The 27,002-nt window shown below is 41.5% G+C and overlaps 1 protein-coding gene across 6 annotated transcripts in view; it reads left to right on the forward strand.

Annotated features, from left to right (window-relative positions):
- The window catches only part of TMEM67 (transmembrane protein 67), a 123,102-nt gene that overhangs the window by 65,797 nt on the left and 30,303 nt on the right, over positions 1 to 27,002 (forward strand). For 3 of the 6 annotated variants that reach the window (XR_011389226.1, XR_011389228.1, XR_011389229.1), the window contains one exon: positions 4,399 to 4,475. The gene's annotated coding sequence lies outside the window, so the exon portion shown is untranslated. Of the gene's footprint in view, positions 1 to 2,849; positions 3,027 to 4,398; positions 4,476 to 20,125; positions 25,425 to 27,002 lie in introns of all 6 variants that reach the window. The other 3 variants (XR_011389225.1, XR_011389230.1, XR_011389224.1) reach the window with 2 other exon arrangements.

Below are 27,002 nucleotides of genomic sequence, written 5' to 3' on the forward strand. Positions count from 1 at the left end.
GTATCTATGAAAAAATGCATTCATTAAATAAAAAAAGTAAAAAATAATTGTTTTGATCTGTTGCTTATCCAGGTAACTTCCCAGTAACTTTTTGAAATTAGAACCTTCTCTTATTTATTTGTTTGCTTATTTATTTATTTGAAAGGCAGATTGGCAGAGAGAGGGAGAGATAGAATGAGATCTTGCATCATCTGGTTCATCCTCTAAATGGTTACAACCAGCAGCCAGGAGGTTCATCTGGGTCTCCCACGTGGGTGACAGCGTCTCAAGCACTTCATCCTCTGCCTTGCCAGGCACAGGAGCAGGGAGCTGGTTCAGAAGTGAAGTAGCCAAGACTGGAACTGGCAATATGATAGAGGATGCCAGTGTCAGAAGCAGCAGCTTAACCTGCTGCACAACAACACAGCCCAAACAGCTTTCTTATGTACATCTTTAAATCCACTTTTTGTTTTTGCAAATGATATAACAAATATAAATGAGATTTTTCATCAAAGATTTATATCCATCACCCTACCTCCTGATCGTTTTGGACACCTGAGCACAGCCATGTGACAGAAATGGATGCTCCGAGATTGCTGGTGGTGCTACCTACACTCTTCCTCAAGGGAAAAGGCAGGCCCATTTTGTTCACTGTCTTATCCCGTTGTCTGGTGTTGCACCTGGAATATAGTAGAAACACTCAGTAAATATTTGAAGGAAGAAATATGTGTTTTGTTTGGGGTTACTGTGTATCGTAATGAGCCCCTGAGTAAGGTTTCGGGATTAGGGCATAAGCAATTTGTAGTTAGGTATCCAGTGCTTACAAGTGCCAGGTACTGCACCATGTGCTCAGGATATGGAGGTAGGACAGGGCTGGCACTTCATAGAGCTTACAGTTGAACAGGAAGAAAGAGAACAACAGATACAGGGGTAAGTGGTGTGTGGGTTTCCTCTTGCTTTGTAACAAATTATTACGATTTTGTGGCTTAAAGCAACACAAAATTGTCTCAGAATTCTGAACAACAGAAACCTGAAATGAGTTTCACTGCTCTGAAATCAGACTGTCAATGGGATAGCATGTCTTCTGGAAGCTATAAGGACAATTCCATTTTCTTGTCTTCCAGCTCCTAGAGGCCACCTGCATTTCTTGGCTCTTGCCCCTCCATCTGAAAGCCAGAGCACAGCATCTTCAGATCCTTCACTGTGACTTTCCTGCCCTGTCCCTGCTCCTTTTATTCACTGACAGGGACATCAGTGATTACATTAAGCCATCTGTATAATTCCAGATAATTTTCTCATCTCATGTGCTTAGCTTAATCAAGCCCTTAAAGTCTGGATTAGGGCATAGGCATCTCAGGAATGGGGAGGAGCTCTATCCTGCCTGTAAGAAGCACCATAATATAACTGTAGGATACAAGGAGAACTTCAAACCAGCATGCTTGCAGTGGTTTGAGTAGTCTGGAAAGGCATGTGAGAGATACTTTAACTGAAAGATAAGTGACGAGCAGAAGCCAGCCAGGACTGTAAGATGGATATAAGAGTGAAGATTTCCAGATCGAATGGCATGTGCAGAGGCCGTGAGGTGGGACCATTCCTCTGGTGGGAACATCCAGAGGTTCTGGATTGGCCATTTGGCCGAACTGACCAACATTAGAAAAGATTTGATCGGAGGCAAGCTTATAGCTTCAAGGCAAGGAAAACCAAAGTGCGTTATTCCATCTAATTCATGTTTCCAGTCTTCCCCCTTATGACACAGATTTTTGTTTTAGTTGTTTTTTTTGTTTGGTTGGTTGGTTTTGCTAATTCGAGTGCAATCCACTGAATAGTTCCCATCTTCTGGAGCCTCTCCTAAAGCTGTTACTGCAGAGTTTCAAAGGATCATTATCTAGAAATTGGAGAGACTAAGCTCAGAACACAAAGCCAGACCATGACCTAATCCTCTTTGGGAAAGATCTGATCCTTCCCAGAGTCAGCTGTTATTCTGATCCTGTTTTCATGTTGTCAGTTTTCTGTAGCAGCCGTTCTCATGAGGAGCTGGTGGACAGAACTGACAGCAGGGGGAAAACAGCTGGTAGCAGACCTGGGCATCTAAAAAATAGTTGGAAACTGAATCATGGAGTTCTTTTTCCTCTTACGTCACTTCTTAAGCTTTAAAGCTCAAGCCAGCTCTTATTGGAAATCTGTGGAACCAGTGTTTGCATGACACTGTGATTCCCAATTTCTTAAGAAATATTTGGGCACTGTTTATGTGTCCTTTTTCATTATCTTATACAAGTACAGCTATGCCGGCTGCAGGGAAACTCATTAAATTGATATTTTAACTGTTTGTTTGACCACTTCAGCTATTACCCTTAGAGAGTAAAAGGTTATGAGATTTTATGTATGTGAGTTTCAGTCCTAGACAGTAACCAAAATAAAACTTTAAACCCACTCCTATTATTCTGTCTGCTCTCCTGGGGTATTATAAATATGCAGAAGAATCCTCAATGTTTTTGTTTGTTTTGGTTTTTAGTTTTCTGTATACTTAGGATAAAGAGTCAAAATAGCTTTTTAGCTAAAAACAAAACACTGAATTCTGATAGGCCTGACTGAACGCTCTTCTCCTGCATTTTCTTTGTGTGTGATCACGTGCAAACTCTTCACCTCCATAAACCTGTTCATCTGTAAAACTGGCTATGTTTGTATCAAGAGGGTAATTGTAAAGATTGAAGGAGGTGAGAGAAGTAAAGTTGCTAGCATAATGCCTGGAAGAAGTTAACACACAATGAATGTAGTATGGATGATTGTGACAATCATAAAATAATGTGACATGCTTGCTTATTTGAACATGTCTTGGTACTCCTGGGGTAAATGTAGATATGGCTTTCCAGGGGAGGTGATCTGGCCCAGCAGCAGTGCCCCTGAAAAAAAAAGAGTAGTCTCAATATGGAACAAGCTCAATGCGGAACAACATGAGAATGAGACCATGATGTAATCGAAGGCCACATTCATGGGAATCCAAAAATAAGGAAATGACTCTATTATGTGCTGTTCACACCTTATCCGTGGTAATGTGTTTAGTTCTGGACATAATCTGGTTCTAACCTTGATAAGTTGGGTTTTATTTAGAGATGATCAGAGATGCCACAGGGAGAATAATAGAAGCAGCCAAGAAGATGTTAAACAGGTTAAAATGATGGCTGTTTCCAGATCCTTGTTCCATGGAAGGTGGAGTTAACCATCCAGAAAGCTCCTGAGTACCTAACTGAGATCAATAAATGGAGGCTACGAAATGGTGGATTTCAGTTCAGGAGAAGGGAGAATGTTCAGATAATTTAAAGCTGTTCTAATAATAGTGGCTACTTGTCAATCAGGTAGCCTTCTAGCAGTGAATCTGGAATGCTGAGAAGGGTTTCCTACATCGAGGGAAGGACTGGCATGTACATGAAGCCTTCCCAAATAACATCACAAAATCAAGCAAGGCTCTTTGGCATCCTAGGCTGATTAGCCTGAGAACCAAAGTTCTGAAGACCTCTTAAAGCAAATTGCTTTGCAGATGGAATAAACTCAAGGGTCAGAGACTTACTGGATCCTAACAGACTTTATATATATATATATACACACACACACACACACACACACACACACACACATATATATACACAGTTATTTTTTAAGAAATGGAACTGGGTCCTAACAGATTCTTTTTTATATGTATAGTTATTCTTTTTTAAGAAATGTAACTCATCCCATGCTGTATACGTCTATATGTATAAAGTAACAAGCCTTGTTAGAATTGTCCTGAGGGAGCCTGTAAATAAGTGGGTTAGTACTAAGAATCTGAAATGAAGAGGGGATAAAGTGAAAGCTCTCTGACTCATTTATTCCTCGCAAAAGAAATGGGCTGAAAGTTAAGACATACATTTACAAGACAGAATTGGATAATGTGAAGTCCACTAAGAACAGAGGTCAAAAGGTTTCAGTGTCAGTGCTGTTGCTGTTGATAATTAGGCCTAGGCTAAATCAGCTATACGTTTTGGGCCTTGGTTTCCCCATTTATAGTGTCAGTGATCTCTGAGGGCTTTTCTGTTTCTAAATCAATGATCCATGATCAATAACTTTTTACATCTTAAATTCCTGATGAAGATAGAATTCATTTGAGCCCATTTGTCCTTGGACAAGTCATTTAACTTAAAATTTTATTACAAATGTTTTTAAGTGTCTGACAATCTTGAGAAGGTGGGCAGAGCAAGATTTACAAAAAGTACATTGATGTAAATTCAGCTAACATGTGAAAAATTGTAGTTACCTTGCCATTTGAACATTACCTATAATATGGAATATACTTCCGCAAAACCCTGAATTATTTCTAAATATATCAACCTAAAGAAAACTGCCTCTCATTACCTGTGGGATATCCATTCTCCTTTTTTATTACAGAACACTGATTTCATTTGGAATGGAATATGCTCAACTCTTGTGGCTACATGGCCCTGTTTCATAGTGACCAATGAGAGGTAAGCAAAAAATCTGCCAACTGAGGCTTCTGAAGCTGTTGAATTCCTCATAAAAAATAATTAGCAAACCCACAGTTTTTGCCTTCCCCATCTTCCTGCTTGGGATGTGGTCGTGATTCATGGAGATGTGGGAACACAAAGATACAGAGAAGAGAGTAGAGAAGCCAAGTCCTTGATGACTCTTCCTAAAGAGTACACACTGGTGTTAAATCTGTTTACTGTACCCTTGAACCACTCACGATGATCTTTGAGAGGTCACTCAAGGTCAAGCCCAAGCTCTCCTGTACAGGGATTTGTGATCTTCCTCTTCCCATTGCTATATCCATGCTCAAACTCTAAGTGCCACAGACACCAGGATCAATTCCTGGACTAACTCAGTGGATCGCTTTGCCAGTCTCTCTGCTTTCCCTCCATCCCTCCACCCCTCCCTCCTCAAGGTCTTCAAACCTGCTAGGATCTCTTTCTGGAAAGCTCCTATTTCAGCTAACTCCTAACATATCTTTTAGCTGTTAGCTTGGGCTTCCTTCTTCAGGAGGACCTTGCCTGATCCCTTTTGCCAGGTCAGGGGTCCCCTTCATATGTTCCTAGGGCATCCTCATGTCCCTTTTGAAAATATTTATTGTAAGGGCCGGCACTGTGGCGAAGTAGGTTAATCCTCCACCTGCGGCACAAGCATCCCATATGGGCGCCAGTCCTAGTCCTGGCTGCTCCTCTTCCAATCCAGTTCTCAACTGTGGCCTGGGAAAGCAGTAGAAGATGGCCCAAGTTCTTGGGCCCCTGCACCCACGTGGGAGACCGGGAAGAAGCACCTGGCTCCTGGCTTCGGATTGGCTCAGCTCCAGCCATTGCAGCCATTTGGGGAGTGAACCAATGGAAGGAGGACCTTTCTCTCTGTCTCTCCCTCTCACTGTCTGTAACTCTACCTCTCAAATAAGTAAATAAAATCTTTTTTTTAAAAAAAGGGTATTTATTGTAGTATCAGACTTAACTGATTCTCTTGTCTGCCTCCACAAAAGGATTGAGATCTCTGTCAGGCAGAGTCTTTATCTGTCTACCTTGTTCACAAAATTATACAGCATCAAGAACAACATGTGGTACATGTTTTATATTTATTTATTAGCTTTTTTTAATGTTATGCATTTCTCTCACAAGAATGAATTCTCCATGAGTGAAGACCTTCTCTTTTTTTGTTACTATATCTAACCCCAGTGTTTAGAATTCTGTTAACATCATAAAGTTTACCATTTTTTTTCTGTTTGTGTCTGTATATACAGAAGAAAACTTCAGAAAGTTGATGGTAAATTCTCATTATCTATAAATTCCATTTTCTTGAACTTTCTGAAGCCCTCTTTTTGCTTACTGCTTTTTACAGAAATGAAATGAAATGACTAGGGGCTGATCTGTTGTCTAGTGGGTAAAGCTGCCGCCTGCAGTGCTGGCATCTCATATGGGTGTCGGTTCGAGTCCCAGCAGCTCCTCTTCTGATCCAGCTCTCTGCTATGGCCTGGAAAAGCAGTAGAAGATGGCCCAAGTCCTTGGGCCCCTGCACCAATGTGGGAGACCCAGAAGGAGCTCCAGACTCCTGGCTTCAGATCGGCCCAGCTCTGGCCATTGCACCCATTTGGGGAGTGAACCAGTGGCTGGAAGACTTTCCTTTTTTTTTTAAACTTTTATTTAATGAATATAAATTTCCAAAGTACAGCTTATGGATTACAATGGCTTCCCCCACATAACGTCCCTCCCACCCGCAACCCTCCCCTTTCCCACTCCCTCTCCCCTTCCATTCACATCAAGATTCATTTTCAATTCTCTTTATATACAGAAGATCAGTTTATCATACAAACACAAAGTGAAAAATACTGTACTAGTTATAGCATTAAATCACAATGTACAGCTCAATAAGGACAAAGATCCTACATGAGGAGTAAGTGCACAGTGACTCCTGTTGTTGACTTAACAAATTGACACTCTTGTTTATGGCATCAGTAATCACCCTAGGCTCTTGTCATGAGCTGCCAAGGCTATGGAAGCCCCCTGAGTTCACTGACTCTGATAATTTTTAGACAAGGCCATGGTCAAAGTGGAAGTTCTCTCCTCCCTTCAGAGAAAGGTACCTCCTTCTTTGATGACCCGTTCTTTCCACTGGGATCTCACTCGTGGAGATCTTTCATTTAGGTTTTTTTTTTTTTCCCCAGAGTGTCTTGGCTTTCCATGCCTGAAATACTCTCATGGGCTTTTCAGCCAGATCCACATGCCTTAAGGGCTGATTCTGAGGCCAGAGTGCTGTTTAGGACATCTGCCATTCTATGGGTCTGCTGTGTATCTCGCTTCCCATGTTGGATCGTTCTCTCCCTTTTTTATTCTATCAGCTAGTATTTGCAGACACTAGTCTTGTTTATGTGATCCCTTTGGCTCTTAGTCCTATCATTATGATCAATTGTGAACAGAAATTGATCACTGGGACTAGTGAGATGGCATTGGTACATGCCACCTTGATGGGATTGAATTGGAATCCCCTGGTATGTTTCTAACTCTACTGTTTGAGGTAAGTCAGCTTGAGCATGTCCCGAATTGCACATCTCTTCCCTCTCTTATTCCCACTCTTATATTTAACAGTGATCACTTTTCAGTTAAGTTTCAGCACTTAAGAAGAATTGTGTATTGATTACAGTATTCAACCAAAAGTATTAAGTAGAATAAACAAAAAAAATACTAAGAGGGATAACATATCAAGTTGCTCATCAACAGTCAGGGTGAGGGCTGATCAAGTCACCGTTTCTCATAGTGTTCATTTCACTTTAACAGGTTTCCTTTTTGGTGCTCAGTTAGTTGTCACCTATCAAGGAGAACAAGTGGTATTTGTCCCTTTGGGATTGGTTTATTTCACTCAGCATAATGTTTTCCAAATTCCTAACAGGGATCACTTTTCAGTTAAAATTTAAACACCTAAGAGTAATTGTGTGTTAATTACAGAGTTCAACCAATGGTACTAGAACAAAAAAATACTAAAATGGATAAAGTATTACATTGTACATCAACCGTCAGGACAAGAGCTGATCAAGTCACTGTTTCTCATAGTGTCCATTTCACTTCCACAAGTTTCCCCTTTGGTGCTCAGTTAGTTGTCGCCGATCAGGGAGAACATATGATATTTGTCCCTTTGGGACTGGCTTAATTCACTCGGCATGATGTTTTCCATATTCCTCCATCTTGTTGCAAATGACCGGGTTTCGTTGTTTTTGACTGCTGTATAGTATTCTACAGAGTACATGTCCCATAATTTCTTTATCCAGTCTACTGTTGATGGGCATTTGGGTTGGTTCCAGGTCTTAGCTATTGTGAATTGAGCTGCAATAAACATTAAGGTGCAGACAGCTTGTTTGTTTGCCAATTTAATTTCCTTTGGGTAAATTCCAAGGAGTGGGGTGGCTGGGTTGAATGGTAGGGTATTTATATTCAGGTTTCTGAGGAATCTCCAGACTGACTGCTGGAAGACTTTCTCCCTCTCCTTCTCTCTCTCTTTCTCTCTTTCTGTCTCTCTGTAACTCTGCCTTTCAAATAAATAAATAAATCTTAAAAAAAAAGAAAGGAAATGACTATAAACACTTTTTTGCTAGCCTACTTTCTTTCACTCAACTCGCTATTGTGAATATCATTTAATGTTGGTAAGTAATCTTCCCTAAATATTTTCTCAGCCCATCTTCTGTTCTCGGACCTTTTAATTATCATCTGTTGTAAACTGTTAACTGTATCCCAGCCATTCAGAAGAGGCACAAGATACAGTCTGAGCAGAAGGAAACATCTGGAGCACATGCACATGTGTATCAGAAGGTGGAGCAAGAGAGCTCCTCTTTCCTCCGGGCTTGGGATTCTGGAACCTCTGGTACCTGTCCAGGTACTATATAGAAACAGCTCTGCACAGGCCTCCTCTTCTGTTTTCCAGCTTTTTACTTCTCTACATCCATTCCAACCTCCTCCGCAATCCAGGTTCTTCTCAGGCCTCAGGCCCAGCTTGTAATACACTCATTTTCACCCATGGTTTATCCCATAATGGAGCTAAAGAGGGCATGAAGGAAAGGAGTCCTGATCCAGCCCACCCTCATTCGCAGTGATTCAACCACGAGACCCAAGCCTCAGAAAGGACTGATTAGGTGTTTCTTCCCTATTGTATGCCCAGCCACACAATTTTTACAGAACAATAGCCCCAAATGTCTGTCGTTGCTTGTTTAGAACGTGCCACTTACTTCATTTAATCCACAAACATTGGATGCATTTGCTTTTTTTTCTAATGTAATTTCTGGGAAGGTGCACCATTTAACTAAAGCTTTGCATCTACTGTCAATTATACCTTCTGAAGAAATTTTAGGGGCCAGCGATGTGTTAGAGCAGGTTAAAGCACCGCTTCTGAGGCTGGCTTCCCGTATCTGAGTGTCAGTTAGAGGCCTGGCCACTCCTCTTCTGATGTTCCTCGGAGGCAGCAGAAGATGGCCCAAGTATTTAGGCCGCTGCCTCGCATGCGGGAGAGCTGAATGGAGCTCCTGGCTCCTGGCTTCGGCCCGGTCCAGATCTGGCTGTTGTGGGCATGTGGAAAATGAACTAGCAGATGGAAGAGTCCTCTCTCTGCCATTCTGCCTTTCACATAAGTAAATCTTTCTTAAAAATGTATGTTATATTTATTTGAGAGACAGAAAGAGACAGAGAGCTGCATCCTAGGGTATACATTAACAGGAAGCTGGAATAGGAAATGAAGCCAGGACCCTAGACATTCTGATATGAAATGCTGATTATCCCAAGCTACATCTTAACTGCTGCACTACCACCCACCCTTCAATTATATTTTTAGAAGAATATTCTAGAAAATAAATTCTGGATCAATTTAGTTTATTAAATTGTATTTGAAAGTCAAAGAGGCACACAGAAAGAGATAGGCAGAAAGAGCAAGATGTAGCAGTTAGTTCACTTCCCAAATGCCCACAACAGCTGGGGCTGGGCCAGCCCAAAGCCAGGAGCCTAGAACTGAATCTAAGTCTCCCATGTGTCAAAGACCCGACTACTTGTGCTACCACATGATGCTTCCCAGTATGTGCAGTATCAGGAAACCAGATCTGAAGTGGAACCGAGATTTGAGCGCACACACTCTGATATGGCATGCAAACACCCCAATAGTATCTTAATCATGATATCAAACACCCCGAAATAATCACATTTAAATCTGATGATACATACGGTCAAATTATCTTTCAAAGAGGTTATTCCAAATTACATTTCTACCAGTGGTATCCAAAACTGCCTCCCAGGACTAGGGCTAATAATTTTTTTTGATAGGCAATTTGTTATATCTCATTGTCACATTAATGCATATTTCCCTAATGTGTAGATTTTTAGGTAACAGGGAAAAGGTGATCATTTTATTGTTGCATTAATTTGCATTTCTCTAAAGTATTAAACAATGAAATTTAATTAATTTGCATTTCTCTCAAATATTAATTAAACATTAATTTTTTTTTGACAGGCAGAGTTAGAGAGACAGAGAGAGACAGAGAGAAAGGCATTCCTTCCATTGGTTCACCCCCCAAATGGCCAGTGCGCTGTGCTGATCCGAAGCCAGGAGCCAGGTGCTTCCTCCTGGTCTCCCATGTGGGTGCAGGGCCCAAGCACTTGGGCCATCCTCCACTGCCTTCCCGGGACACAGCAAGAGCTGGACTGGAAGAGGAGCAACCGGGACAGAATCCGGCACCCCAACCGGGACTAGAACCCGGGGTGCCAGCACCACAGGTGGAGGATTAGCCAAGTGAGCCGTGGTGCCGGCCTAAACAGTAATTTCGAAGGGAATATTTTTGGGGCCAGCGCTGTAGCGTAGTGGGTAAAGCCACCACCTGCAGTGCCAGCTTCTCATATGGGCGCCCGTTCAAGTCCTGGCTGCTCCAGCTCTCTGCTATGGCCTGAGAAAGCAGTAGAAGATGGCCGAAGTCCTTGGGCCCCTTCACCCATGTGGGAGACCTGGAAGAAGCTCCTGGCTCCTGGCTTCAGATCGGCACAGCTCTGACCGTTGTGGCCATCTGGGGAGTGAACCAGCAGGTGGAAGACCTCCCCCTCTTCTCTCTGCCTCTCCTTCTCTCTCTGTGTAACTCTGACTTTCAAGTAAATAAATAAAAAAAAATCTTAAAAATAGTGAATTTTTCTTTTTAGTGAAACAATAGAATTTTAGGATTTTGTGTATTAATTGTGAGAGCATTTGAAGACAAGAAGACCCCAGGATTTTTAATCACCTGTCAGAACTAACCACTACAGACTATTGAAGTTGAAAAAATTAAGAGCAATAATTAAAAATGTACTCAATGGAAACCATGATACCTGAATACTTGAATTAAGCACAAAATGAGATTATTTTGTAGGTACAAGCACTTCTATATATTTCAATATAGGGAATATTTTGTAGTATATACTTTGCAAAAGGTTACTCCACAAGGTGCCACAAAAAGCAGAAAGATAAAGACTTCTTTCAGGGAATTTATATAAAAGAATGAAGAATTATTATCAACAAAATACTCAGTAAAAGACAGAATTAATCTTTTTTTTTTTTTTTTTTTTTTTTGACAGGCAGAGTAGACAGTGAGAGAGAAAGACAGAGAGAAAAGTCTTCCTTTGCTGTTGGTTCACCCTCCAATGGCTGCTGCGGCTGGCGCACTGCGGGCGGCGCAACGTGCTGATCCGAAGGCATGAGCCAGGTACTTATCCTGGTCTCCCATGGGGTGCAGGGCCCAAGCACTTGGGCCATCCTCCACTGCACTCCCTGGCCACAGCAGAGAGCTGGCCTGGAAGAGGGGCAACTGGGACAGAATCTGGTGCCCCGACTGCGACTAGAACCCGGTGTGCCGGCGCCACAAGGCGGAGGATTAGCCTATTGAGCTGCGGCGCCAGCAGACAGAGTTAATCTTTAAAATGTATAGGATTTGAATATAACCCTACCATTCAACCCAGCCATCCCGCTCCTTTGAATTTACCCAAAGGAAATTAAATTGGGAAACAAAAAAATGGTCTGCACCTTAATGTTTATTGCAGCTCAATTCACAATAGCTAAGACCTGGAATCAACCTAAATGCCCACCAACAGTAGACTGGATAAAGACATTATGGGATATGTACTCTATAGAATACTATACAGCAGTCAAAAACAATGAAATCTGGTCATTTGCAACACAATGGAGGAATCTGGAACACATCATGCTGAGTGAAATAAGCCAGTCCCAAAGGGACAAATATCATATGTTCTCCCTGATTGGTGACAACTAACCGAGCACCAAAAAGGAAACCTGCTAAAGTGAAATGAACACTATGAGAAATGGTGACTTGATCAGCCCTTGCCCTGACTGTTGATGAACAACTTAATATGTTATCCCTCTTAGTATTTTTTTTGTTTGTTCTACTTAATACTATTGGTTGAATTCTGTAATTAATACACAATTCTTCTTAAGTGTTGAAACTTAACTGAAAAGTGATCCCTGTTAAATATAAGAGTGGGAATAAGAGAGGGAAGAGATGTGCAATTTGGGACATGCTCAAGTTGACTTGCCCCAAACGGTAGAGTTAGAAACATACCAGGGGATTCCGATTCAATCCCATCAAGGTGGCATGTACCAATGCCATCTCACTAGTCCCAGTGATCAATTTCTGTTCACAATTGATCATAATGATAGGACTAAGAGCCAAAGGGATCACATAAACAAGACTAGTGTCTGCAAATACTAACCGATAGAATAAAAAAGGGAGAGAACGATCCAACATGGGAAGCGAGATACACAGCAGACCCATAGAATGGCGGATGTCCTAAACAGCACTCTGGCCTCAGAATCAGCCCTTAAGGCATGCGGATCTGGCTGAAAAGCCCATGAGAGTATTTCAGGCATGGAAAGCCAAGACACTCTGGGAAAAAAAAAAAAAAAAACACTAAATGAAAGATCTCCACGAGTGAGATCCCAGTGGAAAGATCAGGTCATCAAAGAAGGAGGTACCTTTCTCTGAAGGGAGGAGAGAACTTCCACTCTGACTATGACCTTGTCTAAATATGATCAGAGTCGGTGAACTCAAAAGGCTTCCATAGCCTTGGCAACTCATGACAAGAGCCTAGGGTGATTACTGATGCCATAAACAAGAGTGTCAATTTGTTAAGTCAACAACAGGAGTCACTGTGCACTTACTCCTCATGTAGAATCTCTGTCCTTAATGTGCTGTACATTGTGATTTAATGCTATAACTGGTACTCAAACAGTATTTTTCACTTTGTGTTTGTATGTGGTGCAAACTGTTGAAATCTTTACTTAATATATGCTAATCTGATCTTCTGTATATAAAGAGAATCGAAAATGAATCTTGATGTGAATGGAAAGGAAGAGGGAGTGGGAAAGGGGAGGGTTGCGGGTGGGAGGGAAGTTACAGGGTGGGGGGGAACCATTGTAATCCATAAGCTGTACTTTGGAAATTTATATTCATTAAATAAAGTTTTAAAAATGTACAGGATTGGCCAGTGCCGTGGCTCACTAGGCTAATCCTCCACCTGCAGCGCTGGCCAGGTTCTAGTCCTGGTTGGGGCACCGGATTCTGTCCCGGTTGCTCCTCTTCCAGTCCCGCTCTTGCTGTGTACCAGGAAGGCAGTGGAGGATGGCCCAAGTGCTTGGGCCCTGCACCCACATGGGAGACCAGGAGGAAGTACCTGGTTCCTGACTTCGGATCGGCACAGCGTGCTGGCCATAGTGGCCATTTGGGGGGTGAACCAATGGAAGGAAGACCTTTCTCTCTGTCTCTCTCTCACTATCTAACTCTGCCTGTCAAATAAATAAATAAATAAAATGTATAGGATTAAGCTAAATGAATAAAGACTATTGATGACATAGTCATAGAAAAATATCAGCACATAATGGAACAAAATAAGAAAAAAGTATATGTGAGATTTCTCCAAATATATAAGCATTTTATATTTTGTAGCAGAAGAGGGAGACTCCACATCTAACTGTAGTTTATATATATACTTCCCAATGATATGAATCTGGCTGCAAATCAGAAGTTTCAAAAGATTTTGGGTGTGGATTCTTGTCATCAGCCTTCATCTGGATCTTCACAAAGGACTCCAGATTGCTGCTCTCAGTTCACCCTGCCCCAGGGCTGCCTTGATGATTTTTATGGAATACAACAGAAATAATAATATTTGAAAATATTAATTTTAAATTATGTAGTTAACAAATTGCTTTCATGTAGGTTGTCATACTTAAGTCTCACAACAGAAGACATTGTTATTATTCTTAATTTAGACTAGGAATCTGAGGCCTAAGAGATTTACTTTGACCAAGGAGTCACATAAAATCATAGAGCTGGGGCAGGCACTGTGGCGGAGTTGCCATATGGGCGCCAGTTCAATATCCTAGCTGTTCCACTTCCAACCCAGCATCCCTGCTTGTGTCCCTGGGAAGATGGCCCAAGTCCTTGGGCTCCTGCACTCACATGGGAGACTCAGATGAAGCTCCTGACTCCTGGCTTTGGCCTGGCCCAGCCCTGGCTGTTGCTGCCATCTGGGGAGTGAACCAGCAGATGGAAGATCTCTCTCTCTCTCTCTCTCTCTCTCTCAGCCTCTCCTTCTCTGTAGCTCTTTCAAATAAATAAATATTAGAAAAAAATTCATAGAGCTGGGATTTGAACCCACATCCAAAGATTCTAAAGTCTAGGCTGCTGACATTGAATAATAGTACCAAACATGCAGCATTACTGCCTGCAAGAGAAAGTTGAGATGTTTTGGTTGAAAAGTCTCTTTATAATAATGTGCCACAGAGATTATTTAACAGTCAATAGTATAGCTCTGGAGTTAGAACTCATGTTCTAGTTTGAGGTCCTGGATAAACTCTGCAAGCTCTCCAAACCTGAGTTTGGTTAACAATAGAGATTTTTCCCCAAGGTTGTTGTGGATTTTTTTTTTTAATGTGACAGATAGAGTTAGACAGTGAGAAAGAGAGAGACAGAGAGAAAGGTCTTCCTTCTGTTGGTTCACCCCGCAAATGGCCACTAAGGCCGGAGCTACGCCGATCCAGAGCAAGGGCATGTGGGTCCTGGAGTTAGGACATTCTACAAACAGGGCCAAGTGACTGACTGGATTTGAGGAAGGAAATAGAAGGGGGTCAGATGACTCAGAGTTTTATGTTGAGTGATCAGGCGGGTGGTGATATCACTGAGGAGGAAGAGTAGGCAGGATAACGGATTCGGGAATATTCTGAGGAGGTGTCGATCTATGAGACATCCAGTGAGTAGAGGAGGAATGTGAGTAGGACTGAGGGAGGGCTTGGAAAGGAGGCCTGCTTCAGATTCAGATGTGGACATCGCTGGGTATTTGTGAGGCAGAACTCTTGAGATTGGATGTAATGCCAGTTAAAATATAAAGCAATGGTTTAATAACCTTTCAAAGCCAAGGAACCTTCCCCACCCACACACAAAAACAAATACTTATGCCAAAATCCATTTTGTAAAATAGATCAAAATGCAGTTTTCTGATTAAATCCAGAGTGAATTTCTTGGGACCCTTCTTTTTTGAGGCAGCCTCAGAATGGGTTTCACTGAGCCCAGTTTGAGAAACACCAACATGGAGCAAGAAGGGAGGAAGAGAATAGTTAATTGGAGAACTAAATCTGAGAGAAAGCAGCTCATACAAGATCTGATTAAAATTTTAATTTTAGATTTTTTTTAAAGCTATTTTGAAACCCCCTTGCCCAATCATGCAGTGCTAATGCTCTTTCTGGTCTACTCTTAGAGATGCCAGACACTGTGTGACAGTGTCCATGTGTGCCCATCAGAAGCCATGGGGACACTCAAATAAAGAACGTTGGCAGAGTACTTAGGCTAATATCTGTATTCAAGTTCTTGTTCATTGGTTTTTCCCCTTATCAAGGAGAGTTTCCACATGCACATCTGCTGCGCCATTAGTGTTGAGATAGCCACATTTGTCACAATTACCAGAAGATTCATATGTGGTCTCCAAATTAGATTAATGTTGCCCATCCACTCAAACAGTTGTTAAAATTGTTAAATATTTAACTTGTAAGCTATTCAGTGAGTTGAGTTGGTTAATCTTTTTCTCCTAATTAATTGAGTCTGCTTATTATTTCAACACTGTCAACATTATTTGGGCTTTAATCCCAAATCCACTATCAGCAGTTTGACTTGGCTATTTAATCAGAAAAACATAATCAGATGATAAAGACAATACAAGCAAGAAAGAGGCAAGTAGAAGAAGGCCGAAAGAAAGAACAAAAAGCAATGTATGATATATATATATATATATTTTTTTTTTTGACAGGCAGAGTGGACAGTGAGAGAGAGAGACAGAAAGAAAGGTCTTCCTTTGCTGTTGGTTCACCCTCCAATGGCCGCCGTGGCCGGCGCGCTGCGGCCAGCACTCCTCGCTGATCCAAAGCCAGGAGCCAGGTGCTTATCCTGGTCTCCCATGGGGTGCAGGACCCAAGTACTTGGGCCATCCTCCACTACACTCCCTGGCCACAGCAGAGAGCTGGCCTGGAAGAGGGGCAACCAGGACAGAATCTGGCGCCCCGACCGGGACTAGAACCCAGTGTGCCGGCACCGCAAGGTGGATGATTAGCCTAATGAGCCGCGGCACCGGCCGCAATGTATGATATATTAAGAAACACATTCATAGTGTTAAAAAATAAAAACACTCAAATCTCAGTGATTTAACACAATGAAAATTTTTTTTCTAATTTACTCCAAGTTCAGTGTTGAGGATGTTTATGATCAGCATGTGACTGTTCATTTTGTAACTTGGGCATCCTTTGAGGATTTCTGTGCCCTTGTCTGGATCCCCTGCCATTCAGCATGCAGGCTGGCAATGAGGGAGAGAGAAGTTTCTATGGGCCAGGCTGAAGGTGAGCATATCATTCTGTACATGTCTTGCTGGCCAGAATGAGTCATAGGCCATACTAATCTACAAGGGCATTAGGGAATGTGGTCTAACTGTGTGCCCAGGAGAAGGTGGAAGTAGATGAACAGAGCCAGTCTCTGCTACAGATGAAATAAAAGTACCTATGCAAGGTTTATTTTTTAAATTAAGAAAAATGAATCATCTATATATAAAAAGTCAACCTGCTCCTTTATATATATATTTTTTCAATAATGAAATAAAATTTATGTTTGATACAGTTCCTGCATTCTTATATAAACTTTTCCTCTACAAACTTCTCATCAAAACTTCTTCACATTCTTACCTAAAAAGGTTTTTAAAAAACCAGACACATACCCACTGAGTCATAGAATAATTGGAATTCTGACAGGAAGATAGCTGTAAAGCAGTTCTTTAAAAAGGAACACCACTCTGCTTTATTTAAACTCCGTAAAGTAGGTAAGCACTTTATGGGTCATGGATTTTTTAATACAAGGTGTTATGTAATATGCAGCTCAGCTTTGAATGGCTTTCTCCTTTGTTCTTCTTGCACACCACGCACATGCCATTTGGTGACATCCTGAGGTCTGGGAGGCTATTGGATTAGACCTTCTGAAAAGGAAAGGTTATTCTACACCTTGTATAAGAGAATGCTTTGATGAGTCACAGAATTAAAGCCTTTTAGTTCCTGGCAGGGGAGATTTTCCAGCCAATATATTGAAAGGAAAGTGGTTGTATTATAACCTATTCCCTGATAGAACCACGGATGCCGGCTGGCTTTTTTTTGTAAGAAGGACAGAATATTAGGGCCAAAGTTGATTAGATGACTTTTAAACAGCACAGCGTAGACAACAATAGCTTTAGCCTCCAACGAAGACATGAAAAGAGTAAAAATAAGTCTATATTTTATAGGAAGTATAAGGATTGCTCCAGTAAACGTTTACTCTCTGAAGACCAGTGCTTGAGAAACTGCATCCGTCTTATGCACCTCATAATTTGTCCTTTGTCACTGGTTCGTGCCATTGAGGTATGTGTCACAAGAAAACTTTTATCTCTTTTTTTGTCTCCCTTAGAAACATGGCCCAATGTATTTTTTAAAAGACCCATTTATTTGAAAGGAAAGTTAGACAGAAGGATCTTCCATCCATTGAGTTAATCCTCAAATGGCTGCAATGACTGAGCCTGGGCCAGGCCAAAGGCAGGAGCTTGGAACTCCATCCAGGTCTCCCACGTGAGTGGCAAGGGCCCAAGCACTTGGACCATCTTCCACTGCCTTCCTAGGCATACTAACAGGAAGCTGGATCAGAAGCAGAGCCTCCTGGGCTTGGACCAGTATTCCAATATGGTATCATGACCTGCAGGCCACAGCTTAACCTACTGTGCTACTGTGCTACAATGGCAGCTCTTTAAGGTGTTTTTGTTGTTGTTGTTGTTGTTTTTTACAGAGTTATAGACAATGAATGAGAGTGAGAGAGAGAGAGAGACAAGAAAAAGGTCTTCTTTCCATTGGTTCACTCCCCAAATGGCCGCTAGGGCCAGTGCTGTGCCGATCTGAAGCCAGGAGCCAGGAGTTTCTTCCTGGTCTCCCATGTGGGTGCAGGGACCCAAGCACTTGGGCCATCTTCCACTGCCCTCCTGGGCCACAGCAGAGAGCTGGACTGGAAGAGGAGCAAGCAGGACTGGAACCTGGTGCCCATATGGGATGCCGGCGCTGCAGGTCGAAGATTAACCAAGTAAAAGCCATGGCGCGGCCCCTAAGTTTTTATTGTTCCAACTTACTTGAAAGGCAGGGAGAGAGAGAGACCTTCCATTCATTGGCTCACTCCTCAAATCCCTACAACAGCCAGTGGTGGGCCAGGCCAAAGCCAGGACCCTGGACTCAGTTTGAGTCTCCCCTATGGATGGGTGGCAGGCACTCAAATACTTGAGCCATCACCTGTTGCCTCCCAGGGACAGGAAGCAGGACTTGGATATGAAGCCTGGACTCAAACTGGAGCACTACAGTACAGGATGCAGGCATCCCAAGTGGTACCAAATGCTACACCCGAGATTCACTCCGTGAATTGAATTTGATTTAGCTGAGAGACACAATAGGATCTTTTAGTCCCTTCTTTGTTTCTATATTTTTTGTTCCTGGAGAAAGCAGTTAAATTGTTATGTATTGGTTTTTAATCATCAGAATTGGTTACTTAATTTGAAAGAGATTTAAGCTCAATAAAAGAAATTCTTAGTAGATTTTACCCTTTTTTTGGAGTATTTTAAAAGAAAGTTACTGTTTCTTTTCTTCCTCATATAAACAAATCTTATGCCATAATGCATTTTTGTCTCTAATCATTCTTATTAGATGCCCATTGCAAAGATACCCATGAGATATGGGTATCTAATTAAGCATGCAATATGGCATTTTACAGAATATGGGATGTGGACCACCACCATGGCACAGGTGCTGTGTGAGTGCAGAATGTTCTAATTAATACAAAATTGATTAATTCTTGCAGAATTTATTATTTGACTCATGTAGGGTGAAAAATGTCACTCAATTTCAATGGTGTCAACCTCTTTGTCAAGGAGAAAGCCCCAACTGAATAATAGTTACATATTCTTTTTTTTTTTTTTTTTTTTTTTTGACTGGCAGAGTTAGACAGTGAGAGAGAGAGAGAGTGAGAAAGGTCTTCCTTTTTCCATCAGTTCACTCCCCAAATGGCTGCTACGGCCAGCGCGCTGCGCCGATCCGAAGGCAGGAGCCAGGTGCTTCTCCTGGTCTCCCATGGGGTGCAGGGCCCAAGCACTTGGGCCATCCTCCACTGCACTCCCTGGCCACAGCAGAGAGCTGGCCTGGAAGAGGGGCAACCGGGACAGAATCCGGCGCCCCGACCGGGACTAGAACCCGGTGTGCCGGCGCCGGAAGGCAGAGGATTAGCCTAGTGAGCCACGGCACCGGCCTACATATTCATTCATATCACTTGCTATTCATTTTTTAATGATGAATAAACAAATATTTAGAAGTAGTCACCACACTCAGTTGAGATGATCCCAATTTTGTTGGTAACACCCTAAGCATCAGGAACCAGTTGAACATGTGCCTTCTCCCCATCAGTCCCGATAAGAGCATCAGCCTTGGCCACATCAATGTCATAGAATTTCTTCAGAACATGTTTTAAGCTGAGAGTCTTCAGCAGGCAATTTTATGAGGCTAGAACTTAGTAACATTGCTATGTCTTCTCTTTATTTTTGGTTTTCTTCCATGTATTACAGGTGAAACCTTTTCGAGTTGTCAAATGAAATAAAGCTTTCCTCTAAAAAGATTTGATAAAACTGGAGTCAACTTTAAGGAAAATATTGAATGAAAAGAGCAAGTGATTTGTAGAATTTGATAGGGAAGCCATGAGGTCCAATGCTTTTTGCCATGAGAAGCTTTTTATTACTGTTTCTTCTCTTTATTGGTTATAGGCTCATTCATGTTTTCCCTTTCTTCATGATCTATTCTTCGTAGGTTGTATATGTCCATGAACGTATCCACTTCTTCCAAGTTTTTGTATTTAATTATTCATGACAATCTCTCATGATCATTTGTATTTATATGGTGTCAATTGTAATGTCTCCTCTTTAATTTCTGGTTTTATTTATTTGAATCTTCTCTACTTTTTTTTTAATCTAGCTAAGTATTTGACCTTTTTTATTTTCAAAAACCTAACTTCTGGTTTTTTTTTTTTTTAAAGAACTCATAATAATCTTCTCAACTCTTCCAAAAAATTGAAGAAGAGAGAATACTTCCAAAATCATTTTATAAGACCAGACACCCGATACCAAAGCCAAACAAGGACACTATAAGAATATTACAGGTTTGTATCCCTGATGAGCATAAATATAAAAGTCCTCAACAAGTACTAGCAAACTAAACAGTGTTTTAAAAGGGTCATTTACCATGATCAGGTTAAGTTTTATTCCAGAAATGCAAGAATGGCTCATCGTACACAAATATATACATTTGACACACCACATTAGCAGTATCAAAGACACGAACACTATGATCCCTCCATAAATGGAGGGAAAAGCATTTGACAAAATTCAGTATCTTTTCATGGTTAAAACTTTTGACAGATTATGAATGGAAGGAATATGCCTCAACAGAATAAAGGCCACATGTGAGAGACTCACAGCTAATATCATACTCAGTGATAATATGGTGAAAGCATTCTGATCCTCTAAGATCAGAAACAAGATAAGGATATTCTCTCTCACCACTGTTACTCTATATAGTTTAGGAAGTCCTAGCCACAGCAATTAGGCAAGGAAACAAACAAACAAAAGGCATTCAGATTGGAAAGGAAGAAGTTAAAATGTCCCCATTTTCAGATTATGATGTTCCACTGAAAAATAGAACTAGGGGCCAGCATTGTGGCGTAGAGGATTAAGCAGCCACCTGCAGTGCCAGTATCCCATATGGATGCTGGTTCAATTCCTCAATGCTCCACTTCCAATACTATTGTGCCTGGGAATCAGTAGAGGATGGCCCAAGTGCTTGCACCTGTGTGAGAGACCCAAATGGAGTTTCAGTTTCCTGGCTTCGACCTGGCCCAGCCTCAGCTATTGCCACCATTTGGGGGAGTGAACCAGCAGATGGAAGATCTGTCTCGGTGTCTTTCCCCTTTCTGTAACTCTGCCCTTCAAATAAATAATAAATCTTTGAAAATGGATTAAGGCTTACATTTAAGACCCAAAGCTATAAAATTAAACAAGGGAAAATAGGGAGAAATCTCCATGACATTTGGCTAACAATGACTTTTTTTAAAAGCACAGACAATGGAGGCAAAAACAGATAATTGGGGTTACATTACATTAAAAAGCATTTGCACAGCCAAGAAAACATCAATATAGTGAAATGATATCCTATTTAATGAGAGTAAATATTTGTAAACTGTTTATCTGAAAAGGGGTTAAAATACAAAATATGTAAAGGACTCAATAATAAAGAAAAGAACCCTCTTAAAGGATCTGAATAGACATTTCTTAAAATAAGGCATACAAATGGCTAAAAAGTATGTGAGAAAATACTGATCTGGAGGCTGGCATTGTGGCATAGTGGGTTAAGCTGCTGCCTGTGATCCCAACATGCCCTATTGGTGCCAATTCCAGTCCTAACTGCTCCATTTCTGATCCAGCTCCCTGCTAATGCCACTGAGAAAGCAACTGAAGATGGCCCAAGTACTTGGGCCCTTGCCACCCACTTAGGAGACCTGGATGGAGTTCCAGACTCCTGGCTTCAGACTGGCCCAAACCTGACTATTACAGCCATTTTGGAAGTGAACCAGTAGATGAAAGATTCTCTCTCTCTCTCTCTCTCTCTCTCTCTCTCTCTCTCTTTCTCTCTCACCCCTTTCTTTTGGTGTGTATGTCACTCTGCCTTTCAAATAAGGTATCTTTTAAAAAAATTTAAAACCTTTTTAAAAGAAAAAATACTGATCAATCACTATTCAGAGAAATGCAAATTCAAGTCACAGGAGATAGTGCCTTGTACCTGTTAGAATGTGTTGGCAAGGATGTGAAGAATTAGGATCACTTGCACACTATTATTAGGAATACAAATTAGTACAACCATTATGGGAAGTAGCATGGAAGGTCCTCAAAAACTTGAAAATAGATCTATGATATGATACAGCAATCTCACTACTGAGTATATATATCCAAAAGAAATCAAATCCTTATAGTGAAGTCAAATATTCATAGCAGCGCTATATTCACAATAGCCAAGATATGAAATCAACCTAGGTATACATCAGTGAATGACTGGATAAAGAAAATGTGATATTTACACACAATGGAATACTATTTTGACTTTTAAAATAAGGAAATCCTGTCACTTGCAATAACATGAAAGAAGCTGGAGGGCATGATGTTAAGTAAAAATAGGCACAGAAAGACAGATACTACATGTTCTCACTTACACGTGCAGCCTCAAAAAATTGAACTCATAGAAGTAGAGAGAAGAATGTTACCAGGGCCATGGGATGGGGTTGTGGGGCAGAGATGTTGACTCATGAGGAATTATTTCAAGAAACCAATTGTGCACCATGCTGACTATAGTTAATATCTATGTATTGTATTCCTGAAAAATTATGAGTAGATTATGTGTTTTCATATCAAAAAATGATTAAATATGTGAGGTGATGTTAATTATGTAGGTTAATGTTTATGAGCTCAATTAGCCACTCTACAGTGTATATTTCAAAATAACATGTTGTACATGGCAAACAGATACTCAATAAGTGCTTTGTGAATGAGTCAAGATTGAGAAACAAAAGTATAGGGAAAAGAATACTGGTCTGAGAGCCAGAATGCCTGGGTTTCTGTTATGCCATTAACTAGCTGTGTGATATACAGTGGGTTTCTTAAACTCTCTGGGACTCGACTTCCTTATCTACAAAAGGAAAAGGTTGCAATATATTTATACATCTCAACTTTAGCTGTACATTATAATCACGTGGGGAGCTTTTTAAGACCCAGTGTATAGGATACCTCCCAGACCAATTGCATTAAAATCTCCAGGGGTGGGATTCAGGCATCAGTATTTTGCATAACTCCTAGATGATTTCAGTGTGCATCTGAAGTGCCTTTTTTTAAATTATTTATTTGACAGAGTTACACAGAGAGAGAAGGAGAGGCAGAGAAAGAGAGAGAGGTCTTCCATCCGCTGGTTCATTCCCCAATTGGCCGCAACAGCCAGAGCTGCGCCAATCCAAAGCCAGGAGCCAGGAGCTTCCTCCGGGTCTCCCACGTAGATGCAGGGGCCCAAGGACTTGGGCCATCTTCCACTGCTTTCCCAGGCCATAGCAGAGAGCTGGATCAGAAGAGGAGCAGCGGAACATGAACCGGCATCCATATGGGACACCAGCAGGCAGTGGCTTTACCTGCTGTGTCACTGCACCGGCCCCATGTACTAAGTGTCTTAAAATCTATATTATTTCTAAGTTTCTATGATTCTAAGATTAAAAAATAATGTAAAAGATTGTGTTGATATCTTGAAGAAATATATTTTGGCATTCTGTTTAACTAGTCGAATGAACTAGGATATTAAATGCTTTCATTCAGAGATTTAGATTTTCAAATATGTATTACATATATGTTAAAATTTGATACAGGAACTATACTGAGGATTGGGTGGTAACACAGATGTGGTCTCTTTCTCATAGAACTGACAATTTAATAGGAGAAGAGCTAATTGAACACACTCAGTGTTTCTGTTAGAGTCGGGTGAGATAAAATGGGACCACATGAACATATGGAAGGGGCAGCATAAGGAAAGTTTAAATTTTATTGTTCAAATTCTATAAAAATAATTCCTCCATAGTCTTGAAATTCTACCACCTCATGATAATGCAGCATGGAACAAATGAAAGAGTCAATGATATGAAAATTTCAGGTATGAGTTTGCTGTTTGTTTGCAACTTCCAGAAGTCAGGTTGGCTTTGTGCATCTTGGTAGCCTTGAAACAAGAACAAGAATAACTCCAAATAGCAAAAAGATAGAACCTACATCAACAATTCAACTAATGATACATGTCATTCCATGCAAATAATAAGTGGAACAAATTCTGTTAAGTGAAACAACACTGAATTACATAGGAATAATCAACATGATTCAAAATCAAGAAAATCTTCACTCCATGAATAACTCTTATACTAGGTAATTTTTGCTGGAATAAGATTTGTTCTAAAAACCCATGGAAGATAAAAATATTTGACCATTGTTAAATAAATTCCATTAAAATTTTTTAAAAGATTCATTTATTGGGGCCAGCACTGTGGCATAGTGGGTTAAGTTGCCATCTGTGGTGCCAGCTTCCCATATGGACACCGGTTCGAGTCCCGGCTGCTCCACTTCCGATCCAGCTCTCTGCTATGGCATGAGAAAGCAGTAGAAAATGGCCCAAGTCCTTGGGCCCTGCACCCACATGAGAGACCCAGAAGAAGCTCCTGGCTCCTGGCTCCTGGCTTCAGATCGGTGCAGCTCTGGCCGTTGCAGCCAGTTGGGGGTGAACCAGCAGATGGAAGACCTCTCTCTCTCTCTCTCCCTCTCTCTGCCTCTCTCTGCCTCTCTCTGCCTCTCTCTGCCTCTCCTTCTCTCTGAAAGGCAGAGCTGCAGAGGTAGAGAGAGATGTCGTCCATCTGCTGGTTCACCCCCAAAATGGCCACAATGGCCAGAGCTGGGCTGATCTGAAGCCATCAGCCAGGAGCCTCCCCCAAGTCTCCAATGTGGGTGCAGGGGCCCAAGGACTTGGGCCATCTTCCACCACTTTTCCAGGCCATAGCAGAGGGCTGGATTGGAAGTGGAGCTGCTGGGACTCAAACCAGTGCCCATAGGTGATGCCTGCACTGCAGGAGGAGGCTTTGCCCACTATGCCATAGCACCGCCTCCCGCCCCGGGTTAAAATTTTTTAAACTAATGAGTCACAGTTAAAGTATTGGGGAAGTCCTTTTTAACACTCAAGAAATATAAATAAACTGCAGTGACCTTAGGTAATATCCTAGCAACCTGGAATATTCAGGAAATTTCCAGTGGAAAATACATTGTATGCCTGCATCTTAGTGTGGGGTTCAGGTATGTTGCCTTAGCTTTTTTTTTTTTTTTTTTTTTTTGTATTAACTGACAAGTGGAATATAGATACACAAAAGATCAGAATTCCCCAGCAATGGAAAATGCAGCTCTCCATAACACTGCTTTTCCTCCTTTAGGTACAAGCAAAGACCATTTGGTACAATGATATCCATAGGCTAGGTAAGCAAAAGAGAACCATGCAGGATCTCATGGTGTCTCGATGTCTGTGGCTTCCTCTTCAGTAAAACAAGTGCTGTGTTTTTCTGCCACATTGACTGACAAACATTCAGACAATGAGAATGTTTTGTATGAAGAATACTGTAGTCAATTCATTCAACTCAAATCCACTTTTGCTGTCCTCACTCAGGTCCTCTGAAGTTTTCCCGCATTGTCTGGTTTCAATTCCAGCTCACCACATATATGGTAATAAGATGCTTTTTTTTATTTGTTTTTCAAACTTTAATATTTTATCATCATCTCAAACTCAACTGCTTGAACCATCACCTACTGCCTCCCAGGGTACACATTATCAGGAAGTTGGAATCAGGAACTGAGCCAGGACTTGAACCCAGGCACTCTGACATGGAATACAGATGTCTTAACCACTGGGCCGAACACCTGCCCCAACTATCACCAATTCTTACAGATTCTTATAGCAGCCATGGTATTATCATCCCTGTTTCACATGTAAGGAAATGGGACCAGCATGTTCCAATGACTTGCCCAAGATTTCACAAGTTAGAATGAGGCAGAAATTCAGCCTAATCTCACACTCTACCTGGCAGGCCATGCCGGACTTGGAGTTCTGTTCTAATGTGCATGGAACCTTCTGATATGACTCCGCTGACTCAGAGGGTCTAGTCCACGCGCCTCACTTAATCCACACTAACTGCCTCCACCCCATCTTTGCTTTGATAAAGTCCTCACCCCAGGAACACTCTTCTGACTGCAGCTTTTCTAAAGGTGACTTAGTCTTTAACGTCCCTATTAAGTTCCATCTTGAACATAGTCCACTTTCAGATCAGTAGAGCACACACTGGTATTCCCTTTCCTGAGATTTAACATGTGGCTAATGCTCTGTGGTTTACAGTTTTGTCTCTCCAGTTAGACACAAAACTGGAGCAGGATGAAAAGATTATGGAGCTGCTTCGTGGACCAGCAGGCCTTGGTCAGAGTTTCATTTCCTGACTGCAGGACCTCAGACACATCAGTTGTCTTCGCTGAAGCTGGGTCTTCTCAGCTGTAAAGGAAGATAAGAATCCTCACTTGGCTGGGCTGCCCCACACTTTTAATGGGATAAGCTCTGGAAAGCCTTTGAGGGCAGGGCTGTGACTCAATCTTAAAGAATTATCACAGACAGATAGCAGTAACAGTTCATGCGTTGTCAGTTGTATGACAGGATATTGAATCGCTTGTTTTAACTAAGGCTTTGAGATACAAAGAAAAACAAAATGCAGTATCCAGGACCAATTTCGGGGCATAAAACTCCCCTTAAGTATAGCGAGTAGAACATGAAAGTGTACTTGTAATGAGGATTTGTGACAAGAAATTCCCTCTAGTGAAAGTTGGGACTCGAACCGATACTTGAACACCAACATCCATAGCAGCATGATTCCCAAAAGCCGAGAGGTGGAAGCAGCCCAGGAGTCATTGTCGATGAGCGGATAAGCTGAATGAGCAATACATATGCGATGGGAAATCATTCAGCCTTAGGAAGAAAGGAAATTCTAACAAGCTCCAACACTGATGAACCTTGAATATATGACCGCTTCATGAAGGAAGCACTCACAAAAGGACAAATATTGTATATTTCACTACGATAAGGTACTAGAACAGTCAAATTCCCAGAGACAAAAAGTTGGGTGGCAATTACCAGGGGCTAGAGAAGGAGGCAATGGGAAGTTGTTTAATGGGTGAAGAGTTTCTCTCAGGACAGTGAGAAAGTTCTGGAGAGATGGATGCTGGGGATTATTGTACAACATTGTGAACTTACTAACACCA

The sequence above is a fragment of the Oryctolagus cuniculus genome, chromosome 6 (genome assembly GCF_964237555.1).
Source record: "Oryctolagus cuniculus chromosome 6, mOryCun1.1, whole genome shotgun sequence".
Taxonomy (NCBI): Eukaryota; Metazoa; Chordata; class Mammalia; order Lagomorpha; family Leporidae; genus Oryctolagus; species Oryctolagus cuniculus.